The 17762-nt window shown below is 43.9% G+C and overlaps 1 protein-coding gene across 1 annotated transcript in view; it reads right to left on the bottom strand.

The window, feature by feature from the left end:
- The window catches only part of GRAMD1B (GRAM domain containing 1B), a 242103-nt gene that overhangs the window by 214567 nt on the left and 9774 nt on the right, over window positions 1–17762 (bottom strand). The window lies entirely within an intron of this gene.

Genomic DNA, 17762 nt, shown 5'->3' with positions numbered 1-17762 from the left:
TGGTGGCTATGCTTATATAAATCCAGTCCATAGGGAGTGTTCAGTGTACACATGGCTTCTTGGAGCCTTTGCAGTAACTCCATAGCCCCCTGGGAATATTTACTACATGCTTAAGACACATTAACCAAGTGTTAGTCCCTCGGGACTCTGATATCCCCTTGAGTTCCAGGATGTTGGTTGTTGTGAGAATTCAGAAGACCTCGTATTCATATAAAGACCTGGCATGTGAGAATCTCAACATCTTCCCACCCTGGAGTTGGCCCAGACCAACTCTCAGCTGGCCCAGACCTGAACTCTCAGAGGTGTAAATACTTATCTAGAACCAAAACCTAATCTACTCAAGAACCAGGGATCAGGTTTTCCCACTTCGGACCTCAGATCTAACCAAAGCTCAGATTTGAATCCCAAGGCAGAGTTTCTAGAGGGGAGCCCTAAAGAGGCTCTGTAGGCAAGGTTTACCTGGTATCAAAGAAGAAGTCCCATCACAGGTCACAGTTCACACATCCACCCCCGGATTTGCCCTAGATCTCTGGGAGGTCAGCAGATACTAAGATCTACCTAAATAGCTCTCACTTAAGATATCTCACTTAAAAAAAATCCCTATTTTATGGGGCTCGATTCTTTTTTTTTTTTTGGTGGGGGGACTAGATTCTTAATCACAGTTCAAGGTATGGTCCATCCAGGTGTCTAAAAGCCTGAAATCTTCTTTGGGATTTCCAGAATAGCTTTGTCGACCAAAAGGAAAGACACCTAGGTCAGTTAGCTTAAGTGTTAAACACAGTGCCATCCAGAGGCACAGGGATGGCTGTGATCACCTCCAGAAGCCCTTCCATCTCTGTCCAATACCACGAGCACGAGGGTGGTGATCTGGAACCCTACTCTCCTAGCCAGGACTTGCCTTAAGACACACGTGAGGGCGCCTGGGTGGCTCAGTGGGTTAAGCCGCTGCCTTCGGCTCAGGTCATGATCTCAGGGTCCTGGGATCGGGTCCCACATCGGGCTCTCTGCTCAGCAGGGAGCCTGCTTCCCTCTCTCTCTCTCTGCCTGCCTCTCTGTCTACTTGTGATCTCTGTCTGTCAAATAAATAAATAAAATCTTTAAAAAAAAAAAAAAAAGACACACGTGAAACACACCCGACTCAAGTTTTCTCTGAAGCTGCCAGACAACCACCCAGCAGCACCCTCCCCCGCACCCTGAACTATAACTCTCAGGGTCACTGTCACCACCATCTGTTCAGTCCTAAGACACAGACTCTGGGGCTCCTAAAGCATCTTATGAAAACAGATCCAACAGTTGTCCAGAGAAGGGCTGGGGAGGGAGTGGGGAGAGACAGACACTCCCAGAGCCCCACAGAAATGAGCAAAGCTTGATCATCTCACCCCTGTTCAAAAGTCCCCTACCTCTGGCCAGGAGTTTCCATGGAAACCTCATAAGTTCTATCTATAGGAAGAGAAAAAAATTAAAAAGAAGCATCCTGAGGTATGTATGAATTAGCTCCAAGGAAGGCAGACAGAGGAGGAGGGAGCGGGGGTGCTCATGTGGGAAGAAACAGAGCCGATCATTACTCTGATACATAGAAAAGGCTTGTTGAAAACCCAGCTGCCTTCAGCCACAGAATCAGGACAGAGGTGGGGTGGACTGGCAGGTATGAGGTATGAGGGGCTCTGAGGTGGTCATGCATTAGCACATGGAAGTGACTATAAGGGAAAGGGGGGACCTCGAGTCAACTCATGAAAGGATTTCAGGCCAAAGATTCTTTCACCTCGTGCTACCTGCAAAGAGTCAGTCAGCCTGTCACTCATACTGCTATGTCTGAGCCCCTCAAAAATCAAGTCTTCAGATAATAATGAAGTCTCTAGAGAGATCTAGTACAACCTTGTCTTATAAAGCTGCACAGCTTTGGGTCCCCTATAAGGAAAGGCTCTGTTAAACTCTTTTTCTCCTAGTCTTGATTTCAAGACGAAGTTTGAGTCAGGAGGAAGTTTCTGAGTCTTAAATGTCATGCAATTTGGTTTTTAAAAATAGACCATGAGGATCAAAGAGCTAAATGTAAGAGCTAAAGTTATAAAACACAGACATAAATCTTTGTGTCCTTGGGTTAAACAATGGCTTCTTAGACATGACACCAAAAGCACAAGCGATAAAAGACAAATAAATTGGACATCATCAAAATTAAAGACTTCTGTGCTTTAAAAGACAACCCAGGGGCGCCTGGGTGGCTCAGTGGGTTAAAGCCTCTGCCTTCGGCTCAGGTCATGATCCCAGAGTCCTGGGATCGAGCCCCGCATCGGGCTCTCTGCTCAGCGGGAAGCCTGCTTCTCCCTCTCTCTCTCTCTGCCTGCCTCTCTGCCTACTTGTGATCTCTGTCTGTCAAATAAATAAATAAAAAAATCTTTAAAAAAAAAAAAAAAAAAAAAAGACAACCCAGAGAACCGGAGGAAATTTTTGCAAATTGTATGTCTGATAAGGAACTTATATTTAGAATATATAAAGAGCTTCTACAACCCAATAATGTAGATGCCGCTTTCAGGTAACAGACTAGGGCAACGGAAACTTGATCATGGCAATAGGGCGCAGAGTGACTGTGACCCCTGCCTGAATACAAAGAGGCCAAGCAAGCAGCCCACCTCTAAATACCGGCAGGCCCTAACTAACCAATGCACTCCTTACAATCAGGCACAGCTGCAAAAAAACCCAAAAAAAACAAAAAAGAAAAAAAAAAGGGAAATTCCATCTATTCCCATACCTCCTTACCTTCCCCCTTTAAATATGGCCCCACCCATTGCTCATCGAGGACAATCTCTGCTCTGCCATCCTGCCCGCTGCTCCCTTGTGGTGTACTCAACAAACTTCTATCTCCCTTGTTCTGCCTCAGGCAAATCCTTTCACTGCCCAAGTCGGGGTTTCCACTCAACAGGGACACTCCACATTTGGCCACATTTGGTGATCCCCATCCGATGGGGGGAGACACCACAAATAATAACAAGACAAAAGAAATTGGAGATGGATCGAATAGACATTTCTCCAAAAACGACATACAAGTGGCCGGCAAGTACATTAAAAATTAACATCGTTACTAATCAGAGAAATATAAGTCAACACACAATGAGACACCACTTCACACCCAGGAGAACGTTAAGAGTGAAAAATGATGACAGCAAGTATCATTAAGGTGTGGAGGGACTGGAACACTTCTATTGTGCCGGTGGGAACACGGAAAGGCGTAGCCACCTTGGAGAAGAGTCTAGCATTTCCTCCAGAGCTTGTATAAAGTAGCCATAGGATCCAGCAATTCCACTCCCAGCGATACACCCACGAGAAATGAAAACATGCATCCACACAGACATTTGCCCTCAGAGCCACACTACTCACGATGGCCAAAAAGTAGGGACAACCCAAATGTTCATCAACTGATGATGACACAAACGAAATGTGGCATAAGCACATAATGGAAGATCATCCAGCCATAAAAAGGAATGAAGTACAGACACGCTACAGCACGTGCAAACCTTGAAAACACTGAAAAATGAAGGAAAGAAGCTAGTCACAAAAGGCAACATATCGTGTGATTCCACTGATAAGAAAAGTCCAGAATAAGCATATCCATAGAGAAGGAAAGAAAATTAGTGGTTGTGTAGGGCTGGGAAGATTGACGGGAATCAGGAAATGACTGTTAATGGGTACAGGGCTTCTTTCTGGGGTGATAAAATGGTCTAAAACGGAGTGGGATGCTGACTGCACAACTCAGGGATACGTTAAAAAAACCCCACCAGATTCTGTACTTTAAATGGGTTAAGTGGGAAGCCTGCTTCTCCCTCTGTCCCCCTCCTCTACTCATGCTTTCTTGCATGTGTACTCTCTCTCTGTCAAATAAATAAATAAAATCTTCAGAGAGAGAAAGGGTGTGAGAGAGAACAAGCAGTGGAGAAGGAGAATCACGCTGCCCATTGAGCAGCCCCAATGTGGGGCTTGATCCGAGGCCCCCAGGATCATGACCTGAGCTGAAGGCAGCTGCTTAACCCACTGAGCCACCCAGGCATCCCAAATAAAATTTTTTTAAAAAAAGCCTAGGGACGCCTGGGTGGCTCAGTGGGTTAAAGCCCCTGCCTTCAGCTCAGATCATGATCTCAGGGTCCTGGAATCGAGCCCCGCATCAGGCTCTGCTCAGCAGGGAGTCTGCTTCTCCCTCTCTTTCTCTCTCTCCCTCTGCCCATCACCAGCGCTTATTCTCTCTCATAAATAGATAAAAATACTTTTAAAAAATGAAATAAAATAAAGCCTATAGCATACTAATCTTGTCTTTATTCAAACTCTTGATATTTTGTTCACCGTGGACTTTTTCACACCGCTACTATTTAAAAAACATATATTGCATTACTATATTATTTCCCTGCGTTACGGAGTTATGGGCCACCCCCTGAGATTTTCTGCCTGAGGCAAGTGCTTCAGGGACTTTACCCTAGGGAGGGCCCCGATGGTGGGCTTGGCAACAAAGACGTCCTCATTGAAAGGAGAGAAGAAGGGAGTCGGGGGAAACCAGAGGGGGAGACGAACCATGAGAGACTATGGACTCTGAGAAACAAGCTGAGGGTTTTGGAGGGAAGGCGGGCGGGAGACTGGGTGAGCCTGATGGTGGGTATTAAGGAGGGCACGTATTGCATGGAGCGCTGGGTGTGGTGCATAAACAATGACTCTTGGAACACTGAAAAAATAAAATTAAAGTAAAAAATAAAAATATAAAAAAATAATAAAAAATTTAAAAAAAAAAGAGCCTTAAGTGATCCTCCCCTCCCCCAGCATCCTCCCACGTTCCTCAGTTCCCTCCTCCTCTCTAGCCAACCTGAGCTCTTAGCTGCACGCTTCGTGAACTCTCTGATGCTGTTCTCCTGCTCCTTTGCATACACTTCCTCCCACTGGCTTTACGTGTGCGGGCGTGCACGTGTGGGAGACCACATGTGTACGCGTGTGTAATTACGAATAAAAAAGACAATGTAAAACTAACAGGGAGCAACTATTCCAATTTTCAAACGAATGAGAAGGAAAGAAAGCGTATTCTACAAATGACAGTCCGGTGAACGGAAACGGATCTCTAGTGGAATTACAGAACTTTATTCCTTCACAAGATGACTTTATGAACATTCGGGAAGCAAAGCGGCTTCCAGCAGCCGCCAGCAAAGTTTCACTAGAACCAAGGAATGTCAAATGAATTTCACTGCCTTTTTGGATGGTTCTTAGACTATGTTAAAGATAAGAGAATTGCTAAACACCGTGAACATCTTCGGTACAGCAATGCATCCAGCGTTATCTTTCTATTATTGTGAACAGGATAAAGAAATGTAGGCACAATGATGGCATATTAGGAAAAGCTGTATTCTCTGATTGGTGATACACAAATTTAGTTTGCTATAAGCTCAATATTATCAACAGAGTAAAGTAGCTGTAAAAAAAAAAAAAATCTAGAATGATCTTGGGCTACAACCAAATTCACATGTCTGAAAAGAGGGCTGGACTACTTTTCAACTGACTGTAGTTCTGGGGCTTTCCCTTTCCAAGGGGACTCTAACCCGCTGAAGTACTTACAGAGGAGAACAGTGTGGCTGGAAGAGAGAATCAAAAGATGACAAAAGACTATGAAAAAGTCGAGATTGGAAATTTAGCGTACAGTGGTAAAAGCATAAGGGAAACATGATGGACAGGATGACCACTTTGAAATATTGGAAGGAAGGAAGGCAAGCAAGAAACCAAGAGAAGAGAAAGAGGAAAAACTTAGTAACTTAATGTATCCCAGAAGGACAGAATTAAAGCCAGTCAATAGAAGTTATTACCAAAAAAAAAAAAAAAATCACCTTAATGAAAGGCCCCTTCTACGGCTGTCCCACAGTCAAGGGGGCTGCCTTGTGTTAAATAATCAGATGCGGTTGGAGTTGTTGGCTTATGGGTCCCTTCCAAAGTAGACATAACTGTGAATGTGTGTTCCTTCTCTTTTCTCCAGCCTAGTATTTTATCCCCTCTCTGTGGTGAGTACTTGGAAGATGTGCTTAACCCTCCACAATAAGCCTTAACAATAACCCACTGTTTCACCTTACTCCGTCCCTCCTCTAACCCTGCTCCCCAGCCTTCCTTCCTCCCGCCCTTCTTCCCTGTCGCCACCTTCCCTTGTTCCTCTGTAGGCTGACACGGTACACTGCTTTATGCTCTTCTCACAATCTCCTCCACAACTCGGTTATGTGAGAGAAAGAGGAGCAGGAAAAAGAAGGGAGTAATAGGAAAGAAGACTGAACTCGGGAAGCATGTTGTGTCTGTTACGTTCTGATGTTCAAGTCCCATTGCCTGCTTGTTCTAGGACACAGGACTGAACTCCGTTCACGTGAATTAGCCTCAGAAGCATCCATGTGTACTGCATGACACTCAGGGCTTACAACATATGCAGGGTCCCTTTTCCCTGCTCTACCTGTAAGTTCCAAAGGCCAGACCATGACAGCCTGGTCTCTGCTGTAACCCCACAGGGGCACTCAAGAGACAGTAATGAATGAATAGTAATTACATGAATAATAATTTCCCATACCCTTCCTCCATATATCCCAGACTGATGAAGATTCTGCTGATAAAATGCTTAAGACCAAGCATTAGACAATGCACAATAGAGAGGTCAGAAAACACCGAGCCTAACCCCTGTACTAGGCAGATGAGTAAACTGAGGCCCAGAGTAATGAAATATTCAGTTAGGAAGCAACAGAGCTGGGAATCAAAACCAGCTCTTCCAGTTTCTTGGGAGACAGAACGTTACAGGAATAAAAAAAAAAAAAAAAAAACCACAAAACAAAAACAAAAAAAAACCCCAAAGATTTTGCAGTCAGATGAAACCAGGTTCTAATGCCAAGTCTTCCTCTTACTAACTCCATGATCTGGGGCAAGTTAATCAGTGCCTCCAAGCCTTAGTGTCTTCAGAAGTAAATGGGAAAGATCGAATCTTCAACCACATCACTAGCACAGAGGACATGCTCACTGAGTGGTAGTTTTGAGAATTACTGCCAAGACCAGTGCTCTGTCCACTACAACACATGGGTCCTTGGCTCTGTGTGTCTGTAGGAAAAGAAACGTATCCACACTAATGGGGGTGGGGGATGTGGAACAACCAAACACTGAGGGTCCGCCCGCCATGTGCTAAGCACTTTTCCCACACTCAGTCTAGAACCCACAGGACCCACATGCAAAGGGACAGAACAACTGCCATTCGTGCAGATGCCCCCTTTCTGCTGAGAGGACATGACCACAGAAGGCAGTCCACTTCATTGGACTTGAATATCTTTTGTGAGTCTTTTCTTTGGAGATCTAGAAACTTTCTCGGGTTTCTGCTTTGGGGCCTTCAGGTAGAGAACACCAGAGAGTCCCTGGCACTTCTAAGTGTATTATTATCTCTCAGCTCTCCTGGATGGTGCTTGAGGGCAGAGGGCAAGGGAGCATGTCCGGTTCCCAGGCTGGTCACTGTGGGAGCTTCGTAGAAGCCAGGAACGAATGAACAGAGCATGGTGACCATTCACCCCTTCCCAAGGAAGAGCTTGCTTCCTTAGCTCCTCGTCTGCTGCCTTACATGGTCCCCAGATCTGACTCCAGCTTCCTTACAAGCACAGACCCCCTCGCCTCTTTCTTGATGGCATTACTTCTGAGATGTCACACATGAGACATGCCTTGACTCAGTTCCTTCCTTCATGGGAAACGTCCCTTTTTCCCATGCCAGGCACAGACTCTGCCCTCTTAAGTCTAAAGTTTTGTGGACCCAGAACATCTCATCAGAGCTGGAGGTTCCTCATTCCATAGCACGAGGGAGAGAAATTCTGGAATTAATTTGGCTGCCAATGTTTTGAGGCATTTATCTTTGGATTTTTATAACAGCTATCATCCTGGTGCGAGGTGTACAGACAAGACAGAGGCGATGCTTCCCAGGATAAATAAACCTAAAGGAAATGAATGCAATAATCTTGTCTTACTGGATCTATTTATTTGACTGTCAGAGGACTTCGGGAACTGAGGAGGAACTGTTGAAGTGGGGTAGAATTTGTTTGTCAAAGCAGGCAAAACTGTTCTTTTAGAGCAGTTCTTGGAAATAATTTAAGAAGGTAGGACTGGATGAAAAAGGTAACGCTGATGAATGTAAATGAATCCCTTGTAAACTCTGTTGGTTTAATTAAGACTTGCGGAACTGAACCAGAAGAATCACGAACTACAATTCAACATGTGTTCTTTAGTTAACTAGCTATTACTGAGTTTCCAAAATTCAATGGTCGTTCTAAAACATGGCAACCACTTGGGATCTGAGAGTGAGTAGGAATGGCAACCCGGACATAATCCCAGTGAGAGGAAAGAATTCAGATTCCAAGGACTTGGTCCAAGTGCCCCCCTCCCCCACTCTCTTAACCAAGAAAGTTCCTGTTCCTTGAACAGCCTCCAGATAAAAGGGCAAGGTTTGGATAAAAAGAGAATTGTCTCCGTGGTCATGAACAACAGAGATGGTCTTTTCACTTAAGATGCTTCCTGCGGGTTAAGAATGGGACTACAATGATCCTTATCTCACTACTGCCCACCAGAATTCCAATTCTTCTTGAGGCTTCTGATCCCATGCTAAGAATTTTCCTATTGTCTATATCAGGACTCAAAGGTCACACCATAAAAATGGCACTCTGGAAAACCTCCAGGGCCCCCATCTCTATTCAAATAGAGAAAGGGGAAAACAATATATAGGAACAACAATGGGAAAGAGGTGGTACATCTTGTTCTTGTGAGGACTACTCATCAATATTCATTTACTCAACACATTTTTATGAGCTCTAACTCTGTATATAAAGCAGAATGCAAAATTGTACACACTCCCTGATTCCAAGCATGCAAAAGAAAGCACTATTTCCATGCTAAAACTGCAAGAGATTATATCCTGGTTCTATTAGGGAGGTAGGATTGTAGGTGATTGTCCATTTTTCTCAAAACCTTTTTGTAATGCCGCCATAGTGCTTTGTTACTTTTTCAAATTTAGAAATAAAGCAGTCAGACGGATATGGCAGAGCTGTTCTCGTTCCTTCTGACATGCTGGCTAGAAGAGAGGAGCTGGAGATGGATAGAACATACTCCAGCAAGAGTGTATGCACCTGTGAAGGCATGCGGTGGGGGGTGTGTTTGGGGGGAGTAGGGGTTGGCTATAGGCCAAACACGGATTCCAACCAGACAACTCTGCAAAACACTGCTGGGAGAGGCAGAGTGGCGACAACTGACCTTGAATTTGTAAAAACCAATCTAAAGGAGCCTTGTGGCCCAGGCCTGGGTTGTTGACACTTTACACCAAGCTAGAAGCATGTGCACCTGTCTTACCTTAAATTGTTGTAACCTGTTCTGTGTAGAGAACATAAGCTACTTGAGGAATGACATGGTTCTTATTCTTCTACTGTCCCCTCCTAAACTCCATCCTGGATATCCCCCGACAGTGGCTAGCATAATTCCAGCACTGGAATAAATCATAATGGATTGATTGGTTGATTATGAGACCTGTGAAGAGGTAAAAGAGAAGTCATGGCAGAATCCATGGCAGAAAGGTGGATCTTGTCAATTTTCACCAACCAATCTGGGGATGAGCCAGACATCTACTGGTTCAGCAGGGAGAAGGCCCCTATGATACCCAGGCAACAAACGATGCCAATGGCACCCAAGCTCCCGTGCTCTTCCTCCTCTGGCCTTTTCTCTTCTAAAAGCTACAACACATGCTGACTGTTCTGCTTTGAACTGGGTACTTTGGGTACTTCTCTTTCTCTTCCTGGCATAGGATGTTATTTACCAGAAGGCAGTCCAATCCCTACAACTGCTAGAGATAAATGAGTGACATATACTATTGGTTGGCTAACTCAACGCTCAGTTCGCATGCCCTTTGTCCCTTTGCTCTTCCTTATTATGGAAGCGCGAAAGAACAAATATTTTGTTCTAGCCTCCTTTGCAGCCAGTGATGACTCCTTCTATGTCTGGCCCATGAGCTATGAAGGAATGCGTACTGGAAAGCTTCTGTGCTTTCTTGAAAGGGGGCAGACACTGTTGGTACCACCACATTCCACTTCTGTCCACCTTGAACATGATCATGATATTTGAGCAGTAACAGCCTTCTCATGACCACGAAGTAAGAGCATGAGGATCGAAAGCGAAAATGGTGAGGATGGTACAGGAGAATGAGCCTGGGTCCTTGACTGTATGGTCAAGTATCTAAACCAATGCCAGATACAGCTTTCTCTGGGCTCCTTCTTGCATGAAAAATGTCATCACATATTTAAGCTGCTATTAGTTTGGTTTCTGCCAAATTGAAGCCAAAAACATTTTTAATGGAATCACTCTCTTGAATCAATCATTTGCAACCGTACTAGAGCTGCACATAAATATGATTATACATTACTCTGCTTAAATCCCTCACAGCTTCCACTGCCTTTGGAACAAAGTATAAGGGTCTTAGCACAGCAGGTAAGGTCCCTGATACCCTCCCCTAGGGCTCCTACCCAGGCACATGTCCTTCAAATCATCCCTCTTACTTTATACTCTGGAAACTGTGAAATAACTTAATGTTTTCTGTAAAAACCATACTTTCTTTGGCCGTGACTTTGTGCAGGCTTTCTCTGCCTGCTCTCAGTTACCCATTAAATATAATTGCTTAAGCATCACCTCCTCCAGGAAACTTTTCTCCACATTCCCAGGCAGGGCTGAGTGCCCCTCTTTTATTACAATAGCACCTGGCCATACTTCTGTCTTTGCCCTAATCATGTGAGACATAAGGTGTCCATTTGCTGATCGGACTTCTTCCCCAAAAAGTGAACATCTCTGACAGCAAGGCGACGAACTTCACTCTTCTCTGCAACCCTAACACTTAAGTCTCTGGCACATGGTAGCTGCTCTGTAGGTAAATGTTGAAATACGCTGTGTTTTAATCTGTCTATATAGCAGCTCTTCCTGCCCATGGATCCTGTCCTCCACACACTTGCTCCAAGGGGCAAAGTCTCTCCCTTTGCCCCTTCCCCCCAATTCCCATTCTCTCTCTCTTGCTCTCCTCAAATAAATAAATAAAATTTAAAAAAATAAATTAAAATAAAATTCAATATATGTACACACACACACACACACACACGCACGCATGTTCCTGGGTGGATGAATCTTTGTGTCAAATTTCCTTCATTCATTCACTCATCCATTCATTCATTCGTACAAAACAGAAAAGCTTCAGTAGTCCAAAAGTCCTATATCACAAGGATGGAAAACAAAAGAAAAACAGCCAAATAGACAGAAATGTAAGGGATTGTAAACACACTCAACCAGAAACCCATCTGTTTGAGAAAAGAGATGGCTCCGACAGTATATTGACAATCACGGAAGCCCAGTCATCATCCAGTAGCAGATAGGTATAAGGATGATAAAGACTTATGGTTTAAGGATAGAGAACTCAGTGGCGGGGTATGAAAAGGGCATAATAACTGTGCCAATACAACCATCCAGTGTTTGAAAATTCTACCCGTCCAGTTACTGTTAGAACACCGTGCTACCAAAAAAATCCCAGAGGACAGGAAGAGTTCCCTCTGTAACATCCTTCATTTCCAATTTCTTCAGTCTCTTCCTCTGTCCATATCCTAGAGCTTCAAATATGGTTTTGCCCATTTTGAGGGGAAAAAAAATCCCCAACTTTGATCAATTCTGTGGCCCTGCTGTCATTATCTTCGTTTTCTTCTCCTTTGGCTACTGAACTTGTAAAATGAGCATTCTCCACTGCTGTGATGATCACCTCTCCTTTTACTTAGTAATCTCCTGCAATAAGGTTATTGTCCCCAGCACACCACTGAAATGTGCTCTCCACCATCACCGACAGACCAGTCATCAAATTTAATCACCACATTCAAAAGCATCCAATCTCTCTTGGTCTGTAATCTCATCTTCTCTTTAACACCCGTGACCCCTTTCCCTACGTACTTTCTTCAAACTCTCCTTCTGAGCATCGGTGACATGACAGGGGCCTAATTTCCCAGTCTGTCCTTCTTTGACTTTCCTTCTTCCCCTGTGCTCTAAACATAGGCATTCTCCATACAGACAGATAGATGTTTTCATCAGAGGAGTGCCCACCGTCCAACGTGAAGTCCAGAAAAACCAGGGGAAAGGGGACAGGACAGAGATAACTAGTTTGGAACTTTTTCAGAGAAGGGTTTAAAATCTACCTATAGCTCCCAAACTAGTGATTGTGTCTACAAGACAAAGTCTCAGCTCCTGAACTTGGTTACCAATAAGGCTCTACTCTACATTTTCAACCTCCTTTCTCATTCTTCCCCTAGGGAATACCTCCATGTAATAGGCATATTCAACAAGCATCTGTCAACCAAACAGATGAGTACACAAATACCTCCTCCTGGATAACTCAACCCATCCCCATTGCCCTTCACCCTTCAACAATAAAACATGCCTTGTATGCTCGGTTTTAGGGTTTGTTCACATCAACTCCCTTGTATAAAATGCTTTTCCTCTTGATTTTCCATCTATGTAAATCTTGTCCACTGTTCAAGGCCCAGTGTGAATCTCACTTTCTTCAAGACTTCTTCCTTATTAATATATTGCTTATTGTGTTCCACATATTGAGAATTTAGTGTAGTGTTAATTATTTTAAAAATGACTTCTTGCCCAACAGCATTTGAAACCGTGAAGGAATGGGAGGTATCGTATGCGTCTTTGTATCCTCATCCCCCTAAACCTAGTAGAGTACCTTACATAAGGAGATGCCTGGTGAATAGTTTCTGACAGCTTGGTTTCACATGACATAGCTGTATTGGAAGATCAGGCTTGAAATCAGAGCTCTTAAACCTAGTAAGATAATGTTGGAAGGTCACTGTTTCCTAAGTCTTGGTTTTCTTATCTGTAAAATTGAGAAATGACTAGTACTGACTCACCGTGATCTGAGCTAAGTGAGATCATGAATGTACTGTGCTTAGCCCAGCATTCGGCACATGGTAGAAGTTCCAATAAATGAGAGCAGATAACGACAATGAAGAGGATGATTCTTCAGATATGGATTAGGCCTGAATCAATGCAAAGGTGAATGACTATCTATTACTGGAATCCTATGACTAATCCGAAGGAAGCTCACTCATGGAAAGATACCTTCCTGTTCTAAAGGACATTGAGGAAGACAGACGCCATCACCCCCTACCTGAGTTATAGCCACCCAGCAACAGAACCTTAAATTATGTATTAATATAGGTCATTCTTAGAATTGCTTCTTCCACATCTGTCATCTCATGATCTGAGCAGTGAGCACAGAGTGAGCCCATTAGCTCTACGCTGGGGTGATCTGGAAATAAGAGCAGAGGGTCACTGTCTGTTGTTTCGCAGTAATTTAACCAAATGGCGGATAAGTGCACAGGAGGCTAGTAGCAAAACAAAACAGGAAGGTTGTAATGCCTGTAGGGTCAGTGATCTGAAGAATGCCAAGACTGTTTTGAACTTGCCCTTCCTGCATTAGACGTGAGCTAGGCTGCTCTCCAGCTTTTATACCAAAGATAGTAAATCTGCGGTAAGAAATCTCTGGACCTTAATGATACCCATGTTTGAGAAATGGCTCCTTGAAACTCTGGACTGTGGTTTCAGTTAAAAGTTCAACAGAGTCAGTGGTTGATTGTGGGAGAGGAAGGTGGCTGTAAGTACTATGTTTATTTTGCATACCATTTCTTATCTCCAAGACTCAACAACAAAATGGCCTACCTTGGAAGATGTGGTTTGGCAGGGGAGAATCGGACACACAAAACACAGAATTACTGAACGATAATTTAAGAACAGACAGAAACAATACCACAGATAACATAGGGACAAGCCAAATGACAACACAGTTCAACATTTTGGAAGCAGCTATAACATTTGAACAGACCAGGAAAATAGTCTTAGCATAGGGACCCCTGACACAGCGAGACACCTACAGATCCCCCACTTCTCTTTGTGGCTCGCACGGCTGAGCACACCCTTAGTAAAGCTATTAACATGGAGGACTACATGGCTGTTAACTGGTATTTTGTCCAGATGGGATTCTCCCTGGGGAAAGCAAAATCAGAGAGCAAAATAACCGGCAAATAATCTCCACAATGACCGTGAATTCTGTACAGCTCAACTCTCAGGGACCTCAAGCTCTGGCAAAAAGAGCCCGTGTGACTTCTGTCTGGGCTCTGCAATATAATTTATTAACTCATGTTTCACAGAGGCAGAGACAGGAAACTTTCTCAGAGGACTGCCATAATTTTCTTTTATTTATTTATTTATTTGAGAGAGAGAGAGAGAGAGAGAGAGAGAGAGAGCAAGTGGGGTGGGGGGAAGGGCAGAGGGAGAGGGACCAGCAGACTTCACACTCAGCATGGAGCCCGACATGGGGCTCGATTTCATGACTCTGAGATCATGACTTGCATCAAAATCAAGAGTCGGATTCTTTACCAACTGAGCCACCCAGGTGCACCAACTTCTGTAATATTCTTATGAGCAAGTTTCATTGGTTCCCAGTCATTTTCTTGTGAATGGTCAAATGATCTCCCACCTACACAGATAAGAGGTGGAGATTCCCTTGTTCCTAAGCACTTTTTTTTTTTTAACCCTTTTCTAATATGCCTGTCCTGTCTACTGTCCCCAAGTTAGGGACACTTGCTTAGTACCAGCTTCTGTAATCCTAGGCATCTAACCCACCAGACTGACCAACAAGGTCCAGAGCAGTGACCTGGGAACACCTCCACTTCTTCTAAAAGGACAAATACTGACCTGGGTTTCCCCACTAGGGCAGGTGCCATAACTTTGCAGGCCAGAAGGCAGGTGACCAGTGACTGGCAGTCAGGGAAATCCATGCCCACCTTACGGCAAATTCATCCACACCATCAAACTTTCTACCTGTAAGACCAAGTAAATCCTACTTTTGCACTTACGCGGTTCTATCCTCTCAGATATATAAGAGACCAGTATTGTTTCAGAAAGGGTCAGTTCCCAATATCAACACAAAATCTTTGCTTATTAGGGGCACCTGGTGGCTCAGACAGTTAACAGTCCAAATCTTGGTTTCAGCTCAGGTCATGATCTTGGGGTTATAAGATCAAGACCCAGGTCAGGCTCCACACTCAGTGCAGAGTCTGCTTGGGATTCCGTCCCTCTGTTCCTCCCCACTCACGTGCACACATGTGCTCTCTCACTTTCTCTAAAATAAAAATAAATAAAATCTTAAAAAAATATATTTGCCTGTTAACAGAGGATGACATGTTATGAACAACCAGAAGATCAGTTTCTATTTGCTAGTCTTACACACAAGTTTTAAACGTGTAGTGGTAAAACAACGTTTACACATTCAAATTACTCTCCTTCACACACACACCCTCCATACAAGAAGGGAAGGGGGCAACAGATTCAGTCCCCTTGTTCACTCATCGGGTGCAGGATGAAAACCTCACAGGGTAATCCATATATAGGACAAACTGAGGACCAGAAAACTTTATGTGCTGCCCCCATAAGCTGTCACCCAAGTAGAACACCCTTCTACTCAAAATATTACCTCAAAATATCACCTCAAAATATCCTCCTCCAGCAACTGGAGATTAAATTGCTAACACTAAATTCTATGTCAAGAAGTGAGGGTACCAGTCCCAGATCTGCTACCAACCAAACTGATGATTGATTTTTCTCTGGGCTTCCTTTTCCTCATCCATAAAAAGTTAAATGAGATCATTCTAGGCCCCTTAATGGCCAAGAATCCATAGAAGTGAAGCTACAGAAGGCAACAGACAACTTAATTCTTACTCTTTCTTATCCAGAGCTCATCACAGAGCTAAGTAATGATTGAGTCATTAGAAGGACACATGGACAGATCACTGCCTAGGGAACTGTGTCTGCTGTCTACACTGAAGCCCTGCCTTCAACCCGCCACTGTAACAGCCTTGGAAGAAACCAGAACTGGCTGTAAGGAAGCATAGCAGACTGACCTAGAAAGGATGTTTTAGAACCTTGCTCCAGTGCTCTGAAATTGAGGTGAACAAACAAACAGGCAGATAAAACACATGTGAAACATTTTTTCCTGACTTCTAAAGCTTTTTGGGGGAAGGAGGAGGGAAGGTTGACATCAATTGTTCACAGATACCTACAGATTGTGTTCTTTTGGTTTTTGTGTGCAGAACAGAGACGTGCAGCTGCACCAAATCATGGAGGTTGCGATGATCCAGACAACAACATCTAGAAACAGGGAGCCCGAGGCTGAGTCTGGGGGTGGGAGGTGGAGGCCAGGGGAGATGGAGCATCCAGGTAGACAAACCATAAATGCTAAAAGAACAAGTCAGAAAGGGCCACACAGACAGGCTCATCGCCTGCTGTAATTGTTCTCTCAATGACAAAAAGATCCTTTGTTGGCCTCAGCAGGCCCATCATAGGCTCAGCTTCTGTTGACAATACTGGTAGGAAGCATGTGGCCCAGTGGTGAGTCAATCCCTCTGATATGCCAGGTTGGATGAAAATGGAAGCCATTATGTTACCTGGCGGGAATGGTGTGTGGGGAATGGCCCAGAAAATTCACTTTTTGAACCTAAAAGTTCATGAACTGAGAAACAGAAAATGTTCTCTGGAAGGGACACGTTTATTTTAAGCCACTAATGACATAAAATAAGAGAAAATAATAAATCCCATTAAAAACAAAACAGAAGTGTGGCTTGGACTTTCAAAAGGCCCAGGTGGAAAAAGCCTGCAGTCACATGTTTTAGATATTCCTCAAAATACCTGTTCACTGGGCTCTGCACCTGGTGGGCAGCAAACACAAGGAGTCATCTAGCACAGCACTCTGTTCCCAGAGAAACCACACCTACCTCACCCCAGCAGATGGATGGGGACCAAACAATGTGGAATTTCACAGCCCTTCTTGGTCACCCATCCAGAAATAAACAACTCCATCATTTGATAATACAAATAAGACAATGCCAATTTAAGGTAGGGGGTCACTGACAAGCATCCTGCTTGAAACAACTTTTTATCCAGATATCAACCCCAGAATCTCAAAGTATCTCTAAGATCTTCACAGTCTCAACTCCAGTCCTCTAGATTTCTTATTCCGTTACTCCTTTAGATCCCTTCTCTGTCTTCTCAAAGCTTCTCTGCATCGTTCTGGCTTTACTTTCCTCGAAGTCCCCTTCCTCAATAGTTCCAACATCACTCTCAATGACTTGTGGTTTTGCCAAACATATGGGATGCATCTGCTCCCCAGGAGAATTCCAACCAGTGGCTAGCTCTGCCCAGCTCCCAGGGAGGGGGAGGATGGAGAAAATGGTGCCATCACAGGGTATGTTTTCCAGCTCCAACAGGTGTCAACTCTATATGGAAATCTTTCTGCTTGTCTGAAGTCAATAATTTTGACACTGAAAATTTTCCATTCTTCTTTACCTCACTTTCTGCTCTACTCTCAGAAGCTATTAACATTGATGAATACATGGCTGTTAACGGATATTGTGTCTGGATGGGACAATCTCAGAAGATGATTTCACCTCTTCTTCACAGAGGAAGTAGAAGTTACTACTTGAAGCTACCCTCAATGGCTCTTCACAGCTGCATTCCTGAAAGTAACACCTTTTGCTGTTTTCCCACCTCCTCCAAAGAAAGGGGCATTCCTTTTCTCTCCTTGTACAGTTTTAATGAAAATGGAATAAATCAATAACCATAAAATACCTAGCATGATGCTTGGCATGCCATAAATACTGGTACCCTTCCAT

Source organism: Lontra canadensis, unplaced genomic scaffold, assembly GCF_010015895.1.
Source record: "Lontra canadensis isolate GAN:19392208 unplaced genomic scaffold, GSC_riverotter_1.0 scaffold36, whole genome shotgun sequence".
NCBI lineage: Eukaryota > Metazoa > Chordata > Mammalia > Carnivora > Mustelidae > Lontra > Lontra canadensis.
Note: the sequence above shows the minus strand (reverse complement) of the source record. Positions and strands in the feature narration are given on the sequence as shown.